Source organism: Netta rufina, assembly GCF_964035555.1.
Source record: "Netta rufina genome assembly, chromosome: 5".
NCBI classification, from domain to species: Eukaryota; Metazoa; Chordata; class Aves; order Anseriformes; family Anatidae; genus Netta; species Netta rufina.
In genome coordinates, this window is record NC_140128.1 from 1840482 (window position 1) to 1861177 (window position 20696).

Here is a 20696-nt window from a genome sequence, read left to right on the forward strand (position 1 = left end):
TGGTTGTTTTTTCTTTTTTACATCTGAAATTTGCTGAGCATTAAAATCTGCACCAATCCTCATTAGTTTGCAATTAAAATCTCTGCTGACATGACAGAGTAAAGTTTGAAGGAATTTACTCATTATATTCACAATTAAGAGGATTTTGAAAATTTCTCTGTGGAAAGCTATGAATCATAAGCACATATGATTTACAATTCAGGCAAAATGCTCTGAATGTAGTTTCTAAAAAGCTCATTTAAAAAAAATAAGGAAAAAAGAAAAAAATAGATTTCTGCCCTAAGGATTAGAAAAACATCAGGAAAATTCTCCTGTGTTAATTTTCTAGTATTGTTTTTTGTTTATAAGTTACATAACTGGACCTAGTTATTCTTTTTCCACTTAATGTTCACAATAAAACATTGGAGAACAATCAAGTCAGAAAACACTCACAACATCAATTTTATAAACACTAAAAATAGAATCTTCAATGAATAGTTTGATTTCATAAAAAAGTTATTTAGGCCTTTCCTGTCCTTAGACTTTTTTCCTTTTCAGTTTCAATGCAAAAACAAATTTTGCACTTTTCTCTCTAGACAATCTGTATCTTTCCTCCCATACTAACTTGGTATGTGCCAAAGTAAACAAGGTGACATCCCCTTAATTCTCTGCTCTTAACAGTTTAATCTAAGTATTACAGATGACCTTCCACAAAGAAAGGAATTCTGATTTGAGTCTTCATGAAGAGCTACCTAGTTTCATCCAGAAATTATGTTTATTACCAAGGAAATTCCTTTGCAGCATCAGTGGCTCAAGTCAAGAAATTTAACTGATCACAAATCAGGCCAGGCCATTCCTTGAAACTTCCTTCACCTCACATTTAAGAACAACAGAGACTGAAGTATTAACAGAAGACAAGTTAGGTAAAACTACTTCAACGCTTGGTGTAAGGGGCTTTAGGCTACACATGACCCCCTCCTGGCCTGACACACATATACTAGTCTAGCAATGGTGCAGTATCTTCCTGGAAGAAAATGGCCAGCACTTTCAAATAATGGCAAACACATACTGATGCGGGGCTCAGTTGTGCTTTAAGCAGCAAAAGGAGCAGAGAGTTTGACAGTAGTCAGCATGCCCAGAAGTGGTAACATTTTTGTACCACTTTGAAACAGAGGACAGCATGCACATTGTCCTTCACTTCAAGTGGTGTAAAGTGGGTCACCATCATAGTGACATTTCATCTTGTGTCCAGTTAACCAAGCTCTGCCACAGCAGTCAGCTGGAGAAATCAAGAAGGGGAAGCATAAATGGAAGGGAGGGCATCTCTTAAATTTGTATGGAAGCATGGGAAGCTAGCTGTAACCCTTTCATATCAAAAGTTTCCTGCATCGGTTCCTGCAAATAGAAGAGCCCAATCTGGTGTCCTGCTGGCAAGAAGCAGCAGTTTACCAAGTACTATTTGTACAACTACCTGCTTACAAATGTAGTAGGTAACACTTCATTATTTGATGAATCCACTTTGAAAAAGCCTGGTCAAGGAGCTCAATCAAACAGCCACAGTGTCAATAGGCTGTGAATCCATTTTGGGCTTTACTGCGTACCCACTAGGCATCCATACACAAGTTATTTTAATTCTTTAACTTGCTTTCCAAAATAAATAAAAATCTATTTTTAGATTGTAGTCTCCTTCAGCCAGGGACTACCTCCAATGTCATCACCCAAGACTCACACCGTCTCAAGATATTGAAAAAAGTAACCTGAATCTGGAACTACACGTACGTTGAAGTCCAACAGGGGGTTCTGATTTGAGGGCATCTAGGTGCAACGGCAAACTAACACATAGGTAATAGATATTGTTCAGTTCTGCAGTAATACTATAGTCCTGTTTTGTTCCATGTTAGACAATCACTTTGTCAGTGTGTGTGAAAGAAAAGTTGACCAGTTTGAATGAAGGCATTCGTCTTTATGATTCACATAAGTCAATTGTTTCTGCAAAGAGCTCACTACATCCTGACCATACCTTGAATCATATCAAACCCACCTACCAGAACATCACATGCACACTCCACGTTTCTTTTGAACCTCACTGCTATCAAAGACCACGTTTAAATTAAAAAACAACAAACAAACAAAAAACACCTTTAAGATTCCAGAGTAATTACGTTAAAAGCATTTATGCTAAAGAAAGTACTATTGATTGTTGCTCATCAGCTTTCAGCACCTGTACTGTACAACAAAAGGAGAATTAAATTGACCTGTCTAATTACTAGGGATGCACTAAACTACCAGAAAACAGTTCAGCAGCCCATTCTAAGAGGAGATATTGCAGACATGGCATTTGGCAGCTGAAGTTCAAGTTGGATGCATATCAATAAGGGGTCTGTACTCATCTTCAGATAGTTTACTTTTCACATGTCATAAGAAGTACAGCAAGCTACTGCTAAAAGCAAAAAACTAGGACTTTTATATGTAACTGCCTAATTTAAGTGTAACTAAATATACTACATTGCTTAAAACTTGATTGTATTCTGGAATTCTAAGATTAAAGACTTTTATTAAGAAGGTAAATTCTTTCTGAAAAAAAAAAAAAAAAAAAAAGAACAACAACAACAAAAAAAATCAAAACTGAAAAGTGAACAGAATATCACCAAAATTCTAATCAATTGATACTTGGAAGGGGATTAAAAATATATATATACTCATATATTTCAAGCGTGATGTATTTGAAACCATGTCCAAGTCTCTTAATCCAGTTCCATTAAAGCTTGCTACACCTAGTAAGCTTATAGACAAATTTCAAAAAGCTAAATAAAACATGACCATAGAAATAATTATATGTAGTTTAGCAACAACAACCAAAATAATAGTAGCAAATGTCAAGATTAATCACAGAAGTACAGACCTTCATCTACCAAATCATCCTGAAAAGAAAAGATTTTGAACACATTGAGAAAGAAGCCATCTGTCATGCAAAGCTTATCTTTGGGTAGGCAGAGGAACGTGCATAGGAGTCTGATTAAAATAATTCCCCCAGTAAACAATATATAGAGACTGAAAATTTACAGGACCTAAGAAAAGAGAAGACAGAAGGAATAGCTAGCAACAGACTGGTATAGTATCCTTGTTTATGCCATGAACAGCACATCTTGTGCCTCAGAAACATCTTATTTTAGTAACTTTTATATATATATATATTTTTTATTTATTTATTATTTTTTTGTTGTTGTTAATAACCATGCCTGTATTGCCAGAATAACTATAAAACACTTACAGATGCAGACTGAACAAACTCAGCACAAACTGAAAACGAAAGTGATGACACAGATACATACCCTGGGGATATCAAAAATGGTGAGAGATTTAAAGAGACATATTGAGAAGGCCCTTTCTCAGTGTGTTTATTTGATTAGTTCAGAAATACAAGAATCCACAAATTTGAGTATGTATTGAGAATCAATTGACACAAAGACAAACTCATTTACTTTCCATCCTTCCACACAAGTTTGGGATGGAAAGTCAGGCAGATGACAAAATATTTTCTGCTTGAAATATTAATCATATTAGCCTCCATTTCTTCAGCATGGCAAAGTATTTGCAAGGAAATGAAGAAGGAACAATAAAAAATCCACAAGTATTGTTGGGAGATTTTCATCCCATTTCATTGTGGTTGGACATTGGACTACCACTTTGCAAGAGTGTTGTGCTAGCATAAATGAGAGAACTCCGGTTCGCATACTTTAGCAGCTATCAGTTTTCATGTTTACTGTCATCAAACCAACATTTTCTGCGGTAGCTAGCTCATTCTGATCCACAGCATTTTTGCAGTTGACTAGTCTGATATCTGCTAGTGACAACTTCGCAAGTGATCCATGAAGTCAGCAGGTGGGCACTTGGAAGATTTATACTCACTGTTGTTGCAACAGCCAGAAACAAAATCAAAGCAAGGAACAAGTAACAGAGTTATGAGACTTTTAAAAATGTGTATAAGCAATTCCACAGAAATTAAAATATTTTTCTCTATTAGCAATATTGGTCAAACAGAACAAAAATTAAGCTCAGCTTTTAGAATTAACATTATATATACATTGTTCAGTTTGCATTACAATATGGTTCCATCAGATTCAAGATTCCACGTCAATTGCTTGTTAAGAGTATTATGGCATAGCTTAATGATATTGTACACCACTATCTGGGATTGCTTGAGTTGGAAATATAAAATCAGGACTAGAAGAGAGTGTGTTAAGTCAGAAGGTCAGATGTATTAGCCTAAAAAAGAGTGTACATTAGATTATCTAACCATCTCCTACAGCATACTGCATTTCAGGTTGCACTCCATGCACATGGATTTGAAGCAGCTGACCGCCAATAGCACATGGGAACATTCTATAGTAGAAGATCAGTTTAAATGCACTGTTTAGATAGAAACTTACAACCTTTCTGTAAACACTCTAGCAGTAACTTGCATCTTGTAATTGAAGATCAGTAAGCTGTCACACTGGCCAAGCTTCCCCCTTTTGTCAAGATACACTGGATGACATTGTACTGCTTCCACAGCCGAACCTTGCATGGTGGTAAAAAAAGCTTTGCTGCGTTTGAGTAGCATAGGGCTGATAAAAAGGTAACGAAAAATATCAAGAGCTTATACTAAAGTAATCACACTCTCAATCCATTTCTCCTACTGTTTCTGTGTACGAAAACAGAGAAATGTTTCTGCATACTCAATGGGCACATCTGTTACAAAATGAGTTACCTGTTTCAAATCTGCTGTAATACCAACATCAAAGCAAAAAAGCAATCTCTGAAGCAGTAGCAAAATACATTTACCAGAATCTTGGAAATGCCTCTTAAGCAGAGGCGCTATAGATTTTTTTTGATTTTTTCTTTCCCTTAATTCTACATTTAAATATATCTGAAAAATCTAGCATTTACCAAGATTAGAACTAACTTGATGTTAATGGTTAGGATTCCACTAGCAGTACTTTAAAAAACAAAACAAAACAAAAACAACTTTGTTTCAAAACTGTTCTTATCCAATGAATATGCTACATCTATGCCCCAATATTATAATATCCCATTACACATTATACAGCTAGATTTCAGAATTAATAGAGAAACTGGCCCTCAATTTTGCCACAGGCTTGCAATTTCAGAGTCTCAAACCAAAACTTCACATCATACCTTCTTAAGTGAAATGCCATTTTTCTCGTTTGTCCCCTCACAATGCAGGAAGTAATTATTGTAAGACACTGAAGTTGTGAAAACTTACATCATGTCGACTTTCTCTCACTTTGCAGGCATTTAGGTTCATAATTTACTCATTATTGATGCTTTTCAAGTAGTTTGATAAGGAATAAAACAGAACATAACATGAAGAATGGACACCCACACACCAGATTCTCTGAGAAAAACTGAAAGAACATTTAGCCTATGGAAAATAGGTTTAGAAGACTCTGGAGATATTCAAGGCCTGTCTGGATGTCTACCTGGGTAGCCTGCTCTGAGGAACCTGCTTTGGCAGGGGGGTTGGACCCAATGATCTTTCGAGGTCCCTTCCAACCCCTACAGTTCTGTGATTCTGTCACATAACTATCTTCAAGTATTTAAAAAAATGCTGCAAAAAGAACTCTTTTTCCAGCCGTACAGTGGGTATGACAAAAAATAATGAGATGAAATTTCTACATGAATGATTGATTTTGGACTTTGGGAGAAGTTTTCTAATGGTGAAACTGCAGAAGAGCTTCTCTGTTTCCTGCGGAAACTCTGGGATGTCTATAGGTCATCTCAGAAAAGATGATAAATTCCTGTATGGAATGACACTAATCTGGTTGAATTATGCAACTGGTTTTGAGCTTTTCCAAATCAGTCGATCTGTAAGATAACTGACAAACTGCTTGTGACAAAACAGATACATGTATATCTTTCATCAAAATGAAGTTCAGATTCCAGATGTTTTTTACATGTTCTTTTATTATTCATCCTTGCTTCCCTTTTGACTTGATTTCATGTATAGAAATTAATGTGTAAGAGTTAAAAACAAAACAAAGCAAAACAACCAATAATAGTTATACTGCACAACCAGTTTTAAAGAACAGACTAAATTATCTTTTGAATTCTCCACAATCTTTCAGCTGTCTCTAATTACAACCTGTTTACAGATTCAGAAGCAAGAAAAAAAATCCCAAATTCATTAGCTAAATTATTCCCTTTGGGTAATTCATTTAGCATAAGCATAAAAACATGCTTTTTAAATTGAAAGAAAACTAAAGTTTTAGAATATGTAGATGACAAAAAGTTACCAAATACCTCTATTTCTTGACAAGCTGGATTCTAAACCAGATCGCTTGGATTTATTCCACTTTCTATTGGGCCTGTGTGGATAACAGCATGCCTTATGGACAAAGATTTAATCTCTTTTATAAAAAGAAAGAGAAAACAAAACAAAGTAATAGCTTTTGCCCCCATTACCATCACTCCTTATATGTCCATGAGCTTTCCAAGTGACATTAGAGAAGGTACCATGGCATCAGACAGCAACTGCTAAGCCTTGACCTAAGGGCTGGCTCATGACCAAGCCCTCTGACCTTCACTAGAGTCTGGGTAATCCTACGCACCTCTCTGACTGCCAGAACCAGTTGTTCCCTCTTCAAAACTAATTTGATAATAAGGCTTTATGTACCTTCTTGATTTGGGAAAAAAAAAAAACAAACAAACAAATAAACAGACAAAAAAACTATCACACTAGTAGCAGGTAAATTTAACAGCATAATTCAGTTTTATGCATGAGTCATACACCCTATTTCAATGGGTTTTCTCTAACCACCCTCACTGTAGGAATACGGAGGCACTGACAATGTGAGAAAATATCTGAGATGTCTAACCTTCCTGTACAAGTAGAAAGCTTTGACACATGGTATCTCTATTACCTTTCTCTTAGGCTGGAAACAATTCATCTTTCAGTTATTTTAGGTGTAAATGAATACAATGAGAGGACTTAGCAGTAAAATTAACTAACATGCAAGATAATGCTGGATTTTTTTAAACTTCCAGTAATAATTAAAGTATTTTGATGGCTACACTTGACTGCTAATTTATAATTAACTTCAGGTGCTTCTTTGATCTTGCTGATACATTTTTTCCATTTTCTTATCAAGAGTCTCCATACAGTCTGTAATTACACTTCTTAGTGTGGCAATGACTTTGAACAAGTGGATGCGTTACTACGTGCTTTGGGAAAATATCATTTGAGCTAAAGCAAGCTCTTACCACTGAGCTGGAGTATCATCTGAAGCACTGCTGATTAAAAACATAATATTATATAAGCTCATAATAGGTTTGCCATAAAAATAAAACAACGATTCTCAAGGTAATAAATGACAAGAACAGTAAAGTTAGAACCTTCCCAACAAATATTAAGGCATTCAGAGAATTAGCATCACAAAACTACAAAATACAAGTATCATTTTTTATATTTGTTTAGGCCTCTTTCTCTAAAGAGGAAGATAGTGCATTTTTTTCTAAATAATGAAATAGTGAACTAAAACATTTTTTTAAGTGTTAAAAGCTCTTATAATACAGCGATACAGTCTAACCTACCTGAAGCAACAAATACATACATAATGCAACAGTGCAGGGCAGTATAACTCATTTCCTCAGCTAAAGGAACAATCTGTAATTCTCAGAAGACAAACTCTTATCTCATATTTTTAACACATAAATAAGACATGCACCAGCAACAAGATAATTGAGATCCTCATGTTAACCACTTTTTGCCTGTGAAATGTTGGACAAAAACTGCCGTGGAGGTGCTAGGGGCAGTTCTGTGAACACAGCAGTCTACACCTACAAATTGGGACTGGTATGACTTCTCCAGTCAGGACATGTGTTTTTCACCAATACACTGCTACAAAGCTCAATAATGACCACAATGATAATGACTGATATAAAATATACTTTACACAACATTTCTTTCTACAAGCAAAGTCTGACTGCTACAGAACAGTTCCTGCAACCTCAACAGCTCACAACACAGATGACTACGCACGCACAAACATGACTGGCTAGTCAGAAAGGATAAGAACAGGGAGGTTAGTATTACTGTAACTATACAGTTACCGTGGTACAACCTTCTCATGAATAAAGATTAAGATGATTAAATTGTCACATGTGTTTTGTGGTATCATTTCACAAACTCATCTTTTTTAATTCATTGCTAAACAACTTAGCAGCATGGCTACATGCAAATCCTGACCTACTGCCCAATTATTTTCTCAACTTAAACAACCTCCCCGCTTTAGGGCTTCTTTCATTCAAACCAACAAGTGTGACAGCACTTGAAAAACCCACAAACCTCTGGGCTCTGAAAAACGGGTAACATCAAGATGCATGTCATTTGTGTGTTCATACTGAACAATATCAGTATCCATCCTGCCCAACCTCTCCTACCAGGTTCTGAGAGACACTGCAGAGACAAGACTTCACAGCATTAGCTGTCAAGTTCCTTTCTGAAAGGAAGAAACACATCTGATACACTAGCACTAGCTCCCTTCCACTTCTGCCTCCTTCACAGTAAAAATAGAAGTAAAATAAAAAACAAGGAAGGAGTCAGAGCGAAACAGTTCAATTTTGACTGCTTAATCGTTGTCTGGATTGCTCCCATTTATTGTGGCTCCCCAAAATAGTCACAGAATTGTGGTCAAGAAGTACTACTTGATGAAAATGAAACACCAATAAACCTACTTTGCAAAAGAAGCAATACTTTTTGTGAAAACAAAAGCTTCCCATAAGAGTAAGAGGTGAAGAAAAAAAGATTTAAGAATTTGTGAAATTCATAAGCTGAAGCTAAGATTGATGGGTAACTAAACATGAAGCCACATCTTTCATTTTATTATTTTTTTTTCCTTCTGCACAGCTGAGATAAAACCAAAGTAGCACAACATTTTCTAACATTACAGATACAGCAGTCTTCCCATCATACATCATGAGATGAAAGAAAATATGTTTATTTTACTGCAGATCCATTCATTATGCTATCTGGCAGCAACCTGGGTTTTGTTGTTGCTGTTTTTAAATAAATATCCCTGCTACAGCCTTATAGTCATGCTTCAGAGCACAAAATGGAGATCTGCCAAGTACAAATGGAGTGGTATGAGGAACTTTTCCCCTGTGCTGACAGAGCAGCTGTCCAGCCCCATAAAAATCTACGTAGGCTATTATATTTTTCTGCATAAGACCCAGAATTTCGATGTGTGCCTTTCAGTTTGAAGGTTGAATGTTATCTGCAATGGAGCTCCTACTTCTGCAGAGCAGTACTCAAGTATCCCCGTAAGAACACCTGGAAGGACCTTGCCAAAGATGTTTTGGGAGAAAGAAATTTTTCACCTATTAAAAAAAATAAATGCATTTGTCACTTTCTAAAGCGCTCTCAAACTGTTTCTTTCCATTCAAACAGATTCCAGCCCTTCCTGTACTGTCAAAGCTTGCATTTCAACATATTATCATACACAGCTTTTAGTAAGTAAAAACAAATGACAAGTGTTGTGTTTCAAACTATTCCAACAACTATTTTGATAGGGTTTAAACAAACAGACACACATAAACACGGGGACCATTAGTCCCAGAAGCCAACAGAATTTGGGGACCAATACAGAAAGAGAGAGAAAGAAGGACATGTTTTGGCTTAACTAACTTAAAAAAAATCCAATAAATAAAAATATAGCTATCAATAATTCAATAATTGAAGCTAAGACAAATTCAAATAGGTATCAGTCTCAAAGTAGTAACAATGTATTCATACTTCCTTACCCTTTCTTGTCTACTAAGCACTCTAGGTTTAAATCAAGGTTAAAATCTAGTTGGTTGTTAGTTTTTGTTTTTGTTTTTGTTTTCATTGTTTTGTTTTGTTTTAACAAATAGCTTCTTTTTCACAGTTTTTTCATTAGTTATTTGCTCTGAAAAATGTGCAGTTACTGTCCATCACAAACATTTTTGATTAAGTCAGTCACATGAAGAAAACAATGTTCAAGCAGGATTTGCACAAAGTGCTGCATACCAATATAGATGAAAACCCACAGCACTAAAGAGATTACCCAGAGTTAGAATGGCCTTTGGGAATTACAGAAGAGTCTTTTAAAAATAGAAAATCTCAGCTCCCAGTCCCAGTCAGCTACCAAAATAAATGTTGGTTTTCTTAAATGTGTTCAGTACTACAATGTACAAATCAAGAAGAACCAGAATGAAAGCAAAATAATAATAATTGAATGGTTTAGTTTCAGTACTAAAAGTGATGGTATGATTGAGTAAGGGTACGGTCACCTTAAAAAAGTTATCATAAACTAAGCAAAGGTGTAACATACAGTCCCTCAGCTAGTTACTCTTAGACATGCTGCTACTCTGCAGTACAAAGTTTCGTTGTGTGATAGGAAACCTCACATTAATCACGAGGGCAAGCCAAGCACTTAAGTAGTTACCAATGAATATAAACTCACTGGAAATCTACACTGCATTTAACTCTGACATCTGGCTTATGTACTAATAACTTACAACACATTTTGGAAGCCAACGCCCCTAATTAAAGCAACTTTCTTCTCAAAAGTAATGGTAGTTCTGGATGCATGAACACATCACCATAATGAACCTCTGCCTCCTCTGAGGAAAGAGGCATACAAATAACTGATTAGGCAGTTGGTGACAAAAACCCATGCATGTTCTTTGCATGTTCCTACTGGCAAAATACATCAACACTGCACAGATCCCTTTACACATTTCTGCAACTTGTTAAGAGAACAGACCAAACACCTCAGAACAAATTTTACACCATCATAAGGAGAAAAGCAAATGAACCCTTGTGACTAAATGAATTGCTTCAATATAGACATATTCAAGTTGATATAGAGACAGACACATGATGTACACAAGCAGATTTACACTGACATCAAGGGCCAAGTATGAACATACAAAATAGAAGGCCAGAACTGACCCACCATCAGTTTAAAAGCTTGGGGAAGGAAATTACTACATAAATACACTTCACTTTACATTTGTTTCCATTGCAGTAAGTGGTGAATTGCTTAAGGCTGTGCTGATAAACCTTGCAGTTTCCTTTATTCAGCAGAACCATGGGAACTAACCTGTTAACCAACTACGTGGTAACAGTTCAACACTTAGCACTTCTAGGAAAACAAATGGACTAGAGAAACAAGCAATGTGATGTGAAATGTTACAAAACATATATATTTCTCTGTAAAGGAAGACAGAAAATCCCAGCCCTCCATCATCTCTTATTTTCATCACCAACCTTTTTCCCAATACCCATAAAAAACCCTTACTGGCAACAAATTGTAGTCCAACCAAAAAGCAGTATATATAGCTGTTTCTGCAGCTTTTCATCATCTCCAGGTGAGCAGGCCAGAAGGAACAACCACTGTTGCAAAGGGAGACCTTGGTCTACAGCGACTGTTTCCCTGCACAGCTAGAGCAATACGATGTTGCTATCTTTATTCTGTTTTAATGCTGCAGATAAAATGGAGATAGCTCTCATGAAGAGAAAGACATTCAAATCACATCTCAAATATGAGGTTAAATATTTATTCCAGATTAAAAAAAAATATATTTTTAGTAACTCTACAGACAATGATATTGTAACAATTACAAGAAAATTTGTTACTGCTCTAGTTCTTTATAAAAGGCTCCCTCTCTCCCTATCACAGGCACACCCACAGGGGCAGCTCAGCTTCTCACCACCCTCCTCCTTGCAGGCTGTTCAACTCCACACCATGCAATGTGCACATATCTTGAGCCTTGAATCCCAGCATGGCAGCAGATTACAATGGATGTCCTGAACTCCACCATGTCTTTCCAAAGACATGAAACAGCTACCAGAGATATAACCAAGCAGCACTGCTATATTTCATATATATAATTCCAATAGCATTAATTAAAATAACAAGCAATCTGGCTACTAGATACATGCAGTTGATGTCAGATTGTATGGTGCAAAAGAGGAACGCAGACCAAGTAATAGCCTTAGCTATGAAGGCTAACTAAAAGGTCTTGTATACCAAAGGAACTTGCCTTTTCCAAGAAAAATACACTGGGGAGGAAAGCACAGAGCCCAACATTTCCACCCCAGGCAGAGTGCAGAAGGCAGCCCACAGAGTGCAGCAGCAAGACTGCTGGCTGCAGGGCTCTGCAAGAGGACACAACCATCAGAGGTTGGACTCGATGATCTTGAGGTCTCTTCCAACCTAGAAATTCTGTGATTCTGTGAAGGTCTCACAGGTATGCCTCCCCGCTACAGCCAGAAGAGCTTAGGGAGAGAGCAAGATAAGAGAATACAACAAAAGAATTTACTAACTTTTTAGAAAAGGGGGGACTGAGAGAGAGAGTTAGGAGAATCTTATCAAGTATTGATAGAGCGCTGACGGCATTAAACTAGGATGCTACTTAGTGTCTTTGCTAACTATGGTGCATTGTGCAAATTAACTACAGCAAGAAGCCATGGGCCCCTTTCCAAGGTCAGTCTCCTAATGAGAGTGTGAGCCTATCTTAAGAAACTGGTAGAAACTGGTCCTGCAGATGGACAAGAGCCAAGGAGCAACTGAGTCTGTGCAAAGACAGGAGGTCAAGGAGCGGTGATGAGGAGGAGTCATCAATCTTCATCCCTACGACCCCCAACAACCACCACCAGAATACACTGCGCAAACCCAGATGGGAGGAGTTTATGGAAATGACTCCTTGGAACTAATTTTAATACGAAGCGGGGACAGGTTATGAATATGTATACGCATATTGTGAAACTCCATGCGTATGTAACTCTTTGCTGCATATAACCAAGGCAAGTTGCTGTGTCAGGTGCACATGACTTTGGTGGGACTACCCCCCGTGTTGCCCAGTGCTGAATAAGCATACCTACTGTACAATCCTACTGATTGGGGAGCCCGTTTTCTGCATGTCATTAGGAGTGGGCAATTAGCAACAAATTTTGAAACACAGCCTACCTCTAGCTTCCAGTAATCAGGGAGCAGGGAGGAAGCAGTGTAAAATAGGTGGCACACTGTTATTTTTTTTTCAGCAAGGATCTATTAACAGGACACCTTGCAGACCCAGAGCACACACAGTAATTACAACAACTCATGGCACCTCAGGGCGTGCAGAAAGCTGCCTCGCCCAGCCACCTGCATCCCACTTCAATGCACAGTCACACTATTTCCTAAACCGTTCCTCTGGTGAATTCCCAATCACTCTGAATACATAAGCCTCCATTACATACCGGTTCAGGAAGCCTGCTAGCCTGACTCCAGGCCAAAAAAGCCGCCAGGTTTGATGCCCGCTCCCAGACTTGCTGCCGCCCCAGGAAGGGGTGCACGTCAGGGCGGCACCGCCTCAGGCAAGCACGGGCCAGGCACAGCCCCTGCGGCTGCCACTGCCAGAACGTTCCAGAAGGGCCGCCTGGAGGCAGGGCCCCACCCTGGCAGCGCATCACAAAGTCACTACTGAGCAAAAATTCTGTTTGGTGATTCTACTGTTTCAGTTGTGTTGAGAAACCACAGTTTTATGTGCACCCACTGAGGATATTTGGATTCAGAGCTGTTCTCTGCTGCCTGACGGAGAGCTTTCAGCAGCCTGTTGGTTATGAATTGGCCAAAATGTCTCCTGACCTGAAGAACTATTTCTTCTAGACACCAATTTGGAGATTAAGACATTTCAATTTGAAGGCTTTTTATTCCAATACTTTCAACCTAAAGCCTTTCATTCAGCAATAAGTTTTGATACTTGGACTTCTTTCTTTAGTTCAGGTTGAAATCAATGTTGAAATTATCTTCCCTTAGGAAAGATAATGCTCTGCACTCCTTTCTAGTTATTATTTTAATCATGGCTCCTTTAAAAAAAAAAAAAAAAAAAAAAAAAAAAGTTAAATAGAAATGGCTTGGCTAAGCATCAAACTGAGAATTGTTAGAGAAAGTATGCCATTTCTCTATTTCTCAAAAATCTATTTAACAGGGTTGCAAAGGTATTTGCTTTTATAGGCAGCCATTGTTTTTTTCTGCTCCCAAAGCAATTTTTCTCTATATCTGAACTAGCACTTTAGCAAAAAGAAAATAGAAATATTATTTATTTATTTTTTTTTACCTTTAGAATTACTTTTTAACTTTGAAATGTTCTCCATCTTCTGTTTATAAACAAGAAATGGTACTTGGTTCTTTATGACCTACTGTCATTCCACTGAGAATACCTTGTGTTCCTTTCAACATGGTCTTCACTAAGAAAAGGTCCCTGAAATGCTTTCATAAGAAAATGTGTTATAGTTCAGATTCTACAAAACAGTTAACCTCCTATCCCTTTTAATATCAACGCAAAGCTATAACCTAAACAGAAACTCCAAGCAAAAATACTTCAATGAACCTGGGCTCAGTTCAGCAAAACACTCCAGGATACGCTTTTGGCTCACTGAGGACAATGGGTATCAAACGCATACCTGAAGTACTATATGTATGGATATACATAGCTCCTCATAGCACGTAGCTAAGTGCATTTTCCTGTGAGCTGCACTGGCTCATTTACTCTTCTTATCCAACACAGTCATTCTCTGAAATCGGAAAGAAAAGTTGGTCCTTGAATCTACCTAATTTATAGTTTGAGTAAGTGCACTTCCTGTTCTTTTGGGTGAATAGACCTAATAAAAATGGTTATCTTTATATATCTATTAATAAGGTATCTGTAAAGAAATACCACTTACAAAAAGAACTGATAAAAATTTTCCTCTATCCCAATGACTCCAGATCAAAACTATACAGAGAAAAAGAGAAAAAGATCAAGTCTAAACCTGATAGGCAAATGAAACCAGCCAATAGGAAAATGATAAAATACTGGAAGAACTATTATAAAAATACATCTCAAACTCCCAGCTAGATGAATACATATTTTAATACTGCTTGATGAAGTGTGCTGTCTCTCATTTCTCTTCTATTACTTAGTATGTATAATGAAATTATTTTCAGCAATAAATCTGTTCACCCAAGTGTTCATTTTTCATTGGCATGCACATCCTAACAGTTCATCTTTGTTGTATGAAGGAAATTTGTTTTATTCACCAAAGTTTGGAGCTGGAACCTCGTGCTTTATTTAATGCCATATTATACATGTAGAAGCAGTTTCCCCATCATTCTTATATACTGGCCCCTAGTCACTTTACCAAAGAAGGTACTGGTGATGGTAGACAGCAGCCCTCTTTGCTGCATCCTACCATTTGCTTGTCCCATAACTTTTAATCTTTGGAAACTTTTATCTGTTCCCTAGCAGAAAGTATGCAGCCCAAGAAAACCTGCTATTAGAAATGCCCTTTTTCCAGAGTCTAATCAGGAATATCCTTTATCAAGTTGTGTGTGACCATTACCTCAATATAAAATAATTGTAGTAATACCTTAAGTTTATAATATTTCAATACTGATAGTTTAATAAATATACATTTTATTATAGTAATTTTAATAATTTAATCATTTTAAATTGTGTTAATTTTTCTTTTATTTCCATAAAATATGTTGATTCCTTATCAAATGCAAACAGGTATGATTTAGCAGTTAATGACCTAGGCCATAGTCATTCTTCACGATTAGGCCTTATATTTTAAAGAGCAAAGGAGTGTGATCCTCATGGGCATGTATTTTTAACACAACCCTTAGGAAAATTAGGCCCATTAAACCAATGTATAATGTCTAAGTTAATAATGTAATGCATACATGTAATGCATACAAGTCTTTAGTAAAAAAAAAAAAAAAAGTACATGAAGAACAAGCACATGCATATCTGCTATTTGCAAATCACCTACTTATTTCATGTGTTTTGTTTTTGTTTTTGTTTGTCTGTCTGTTTTTTCTTATTATTACTACTGTTATTCTACTGCTATTCTCATGCTCCTTGTATCACCTAAATAAACTGCCTCTACCAGGAAAACTTTATCCAATTATGTCTGCTGGCCCCAGCAGAAAAACATCTCACTTCCATGGAGTGGAAAGATCAAGCAATCAGTTCTACTTACTAAAACATCATCCCTCCCACCTTCATCCATCACTAGCCTTACAGTAACTTTCCTGGCAGTGGGCCAACCAACATTGGGAGCTTTCATTATCATAAACACATACCATGCTTTGCATAAATATTGCCAACCACAGACCTAGTTTCCTAGTAACTTATTAGGCATGTCATGTTAGCTAATCTGCCATAAAATATTATCCCCTACAGGGCTTAAAAGAAAGATATGTTACTGCTGTGAAAGTATGAACAAGAAAAGTAGTGATTCCCTGACAGGCCTGAATGGCTTTTGTATGTTCAGCAACAATAATGTATGGAAAGCAGAGCCTCGATGCACTACTTGAGCTAGAATATGGCAGTCTATCACATTAAAAATGTCTATGTCTCTAGACAGCAAATGTAAGTATTTTACCCTCCTGCTTCCAATCTCAAAGCCAAGCAAAAGGCTTGGTTGTAAAACACTGGACTTCATTTGGGGAAAGACTGGACACAAAATTGAATAAGCACAAAATTATTCAGAAACACTTCTGGATTTCTATGTCTTGTATTTCTTCTACTGACATTAGTAAATCCCTTGTCTGTGTCAGCTATCTAAATATATTTTAATCTATAAAATTCTCTGAACATCATGGCATTTCCATTTCTTGTCTATTAATAAGGATAGTAGAAGAATTGATGTATACAGGGCAAGTTCTTCTTCTGGCAGACTCTGGCTGTTAGGGAAAGTAACACTTATTTAATGATATGGCTATATGAACTACTAGCTATTTTCACATTTTAGCTGCCAGAATGAGTAAACCAGATACTTTTGAAGAAGGTATTAAAGGTCCATTTGCTGAGCTGAAGGCACTTAGTATTCCTGTCATATAATATCTTGTTAGAAAGACCGGTAAAGGATAACAATTGTTAGACACTGTTCTTATTTCAAAGTTTGATCTGTTATAAATACTTCAAGTTACTTTTCTGTCTCAAAAGACTTTGAAGTTACAAAGATTCTGTCAGAGACAATAATGATATATCTTCCGAATACCAAAGTCACTTATGAACCTGAAAGGTAGAAGGTTATGTGACATGGGAGACTGACATCACAAGTGTTTCCTGTATGAAATACGGTTCCATTTGGGATGGATCTTTTAGTCAAACAGGGCAATCAGAGTGATAGTGCTGTTACCACATCACCCCAATGTTTGAATAATTTCTAACAACGTAAAATTTCTGCCCCCCAGTGTTATCACCCAGCAAGGCTTGGAATAACTTGAACATCTACTGACACTATTTTCTCAATTATAATAACCTCAGTGAGGATCCCTCAGAATTGTTTCATTTGTTTGGTTGATTTTTAATCTACTAGTGAGGTTACCCATTCATTCCAATCATTTCAGCCCTTTAACTGAGGCATGCAAGTTGAGGATGCAGCCCAAGCTAGAGTATCCTTCTACAAGATAAGTTTGCAGTGCTACAGGCTACAAAAATGCTGATAAAAAATGTATCTGTATTCTGCTTGGTGATGTACATTTACACCTCTCATTGAAACCAAACATTTCAGATAAGGCATGCAATATACCAAGCAGTTTCTTCCTACCCTTTGAATATACTACTACTACTACTAATAATAATAATAATAATAATAAATTACTATTGTCATTTTGTAGGGCTTGCTTTTGAATCTTCTTCCTTGCAAGCAGGGCAGGTGTGCAGAATGCCTGAGGGAATGCAGAGGTCCTCTCTGCACATTACGTTATTTCTGGAGGTAAAAAATACGATTTTGCCTTAGGGTATCCATGCATAACTCAGCCTCCTCTGTGCTTCTACCACGCCTCCTCACATGTCTAACTCCTACACATTTCTGGAATCTGCTTGGTTTGAGTGAGCTCCTTTTTGGTCCTCTCTAACAGATCACAGAGAGCAGAGATAATGCATCACTCTTGTAAATTAATTACATTAACAGATAAAGAGTGGAATGATATCAAGAAGCATGCATGTACCTAACTCTGAAATCACCTAAGCCAAGAGACGCTTTCCTTGCACAAACGGAGTCTCTGTTCCTGAAAAAGCCTTAGGCAAAGCCTGCTCAGACTGCTGGGTCCCCTTGTATGTACTCAGTGGCTGCCTTATTCATGAAGTCAGTTGGCAAACAGTGGCAGCTCAGCAGCGCTGGGAACGCTCCATGCAGTCACTTTTTTTCACCCTGTAGCCTCTGGTTCCACTCAGTGTTAGCATTGCTATTCTGTGTTCCTGCTTCCTTATGATTGCCTCTCTACCCACACCACCAAATCAGCACGTGCCAGATCACAGAATTTATTTTTAAAATCCTTTCAAAACTACACTCACCTTGCAAGAAATAATCCTGCTCTGGTCTTTGAATATCCAGACTGATCTTTGTACACACGTGGCCAGGCAAGAGAACCTGATTACTTCAACCAGGAGATACTCACATGCTCTAAAGCTGTGAGACCACATCTGGTCAGTCTGCTTCTGCCAAACCAATCATTTGTTACATGTAACTACTGTTTTAAGGGGCACTCTACAACCTTGCTTCTGAAATTTAGCATTTTACCTTTTCCAGATAAGAATTCATGTTATAAAATGTAACATCGAAAATGCACTTTCCTTTCAGGCCAGATTCCTGCATTTAGTGCATAATTTACCACTGTAATAGCACTACTTAGTTTTCCTGAGGGCCAGGAAAAGAAAGCAGAAATGGTAAGAATGCTAGTGTAGCTAGTAAAACAATTAACAATAAACAATAGTGTGGCACAATTTATCTACTTTAGTAGGAGAAAGCATGGGCGGGGGGGAGGAGGGATGATTATGATTTAATTCTTGCCAAATGGTGACTCTTTTGTTTTTTATCCTAAGGCTTTTCTTACATTGCAAGAGACTTTTACAAGGTGAGACCGGATCTTTAGTCAAACTTTAACTACAGGACATCAAACTACAAGCTGAGGAAAACAGAGAAATTACATGACAACACTACCAATTCTTTTTGCAAAAGACCTGCAGAATCTCATTTCAAATGAGATGTCAATCCTGTAATTAACAATTCAGTCAGCATTAATTGTGTGTATGTTACTTCACATCAATCACTGTCATTTTCATGTACTCAGGATGTTTTATAGAACCTAATTTGTAAACAATACACAAATGCTTAATCCACTTTAAATTAAAATTGTCAAACATCTAGCATAATCTGGTCAATAGAGATAACTGTGTGAGATTGTGTTTTGGTTCCTAAGTAGGAAAAGGAATGTTTTGCTAATTGTTTCTGTACGTAGACTTTTAAAATTCTAGTAGGTCCTATGGGAAAACAAGCGTGTATTAATTGCCAAAACATTGTAACCAACCTGTAACACTTACTTATTTGTCAAGAATAAAAAAAATAAAATTGGAAAAACAGGAGTATCAATTTGAATCAAAGTCAAAACTCATTCAAGCAATTCATACTTTATGAAGCAGTATCTATTCTTGATTTAAGGTGTTTCCAGGGAAGCATAATCCATGCCAATCCTTGGTAAATGTGGGTCCAATTAGTAAAAATATTTAATCTTCTGATTCTCAATTTGTCAGTTTGAAATGTCACAACTTTATTTTTGTCTAACAGACTTTGGGAAGCCCTCCATAGGAAAATTTTATTTCTTATATATTAAGAGACTATTATATTTTTCATACAATTATAATAGAACCACCCTTTTACCTTTCATTGGGTAGGTTAAGTAAATGGAGCTCCTGGAACTCTTCCTCTTCAGTACTTTTTTTTCCAAAGCTTTAAATAATCTGCTGGCTCTTCTCACTGATGATCAACAATCTTGTTGAATTGTGAACATTAGTCTTCCACTGGGAGACCTCTGAAAGTGCCAAATAGAACTCCTACTTAATATTCTCAGGATGACATGAAAACCTTTGCTGCAAATTATATTCTCTCTCTCCTATAGACTAACTACTACTGAATCAAAATTAATTGTTCAGATACTGCTTGTGTGCCAGTTAAATATTACACTTAATATGGGCAGAAGGTTCCTTAGGTATGTCTCTCACTGTGAGGTTAAGGAACACTGAAGCACAATGAACATCAGATTTTTTTCCATGTGGCTAAAAAAATGTCATGAAACTAAATAAATCACAAAACGTGACCCTGCCTTCAGTCTGTCTCCTCTGGAGAACTCAGCCCAGACCACGTTCTGTAACTCTTATATGAAGCTGCCAAAATGCAAATTCCAAACTGGCTGCTGGCTTTCCTTTCACTTGAAATCATATTTAATCTAAAAAGCATATACATTGTACAGCTTAGACACTGGTTTGCATAGATTTCAGGATTACAAGTCAATTAAGAGTTTTTAATAATCTTTCTTTTGTGATAAAAAATGATATTTAGATATAAAAGTTGCCAGAAACAGAGGGGCATCTTTTCCTTTTAATATGTGTTATCATTTTTCAATATCTTTCCTTACCCTGAGTCTGGGACTTGCAGTCCACCAGATCGGAAACTGCTGAGTACTCAAAGATCATTGGCCTCAAAGACAGTATGAAGCTAATGCCCTTCATTGGTCCATTAAGCCTCGAGACTCGTATTTTAGTAGGTATATGTTTTCTTTTGAAAATCTAGCAGGCATGCAAAGACTAAAAGCTTTACTGTGGTTCTGTGATTCTGTGATTATACCTGCTGAAAGCATGAGGAATGTACAGTATTATTG

General features: G+C 36.9%; 1 protein-coding gene across 4 annotated transcripts in view; it reads right to left on the bottom strand.

Annotated features, from left to right (window-relative positions):
* The window catches only part of LOC311210022 (uncharacterized protein), a 180875-nt gene that overhangs the window by 154099 nt on the left and 6080 nt on the right, over nucleotides 1–20696 (bottom strand). For all 4 annotated transcript variants that reach the window (XR_014618475.1, XR_014618476.1, XR_014618477.1 and 1 more), the window contains one exon: nucleotides 19700–19850. The gene's annotated coding sequence lies outside the window, so the exon portion shown is untranslated. The remainder of the gene's footprint in view (nucleotides 1–19699; nucleotides 19851–20696) is intronic.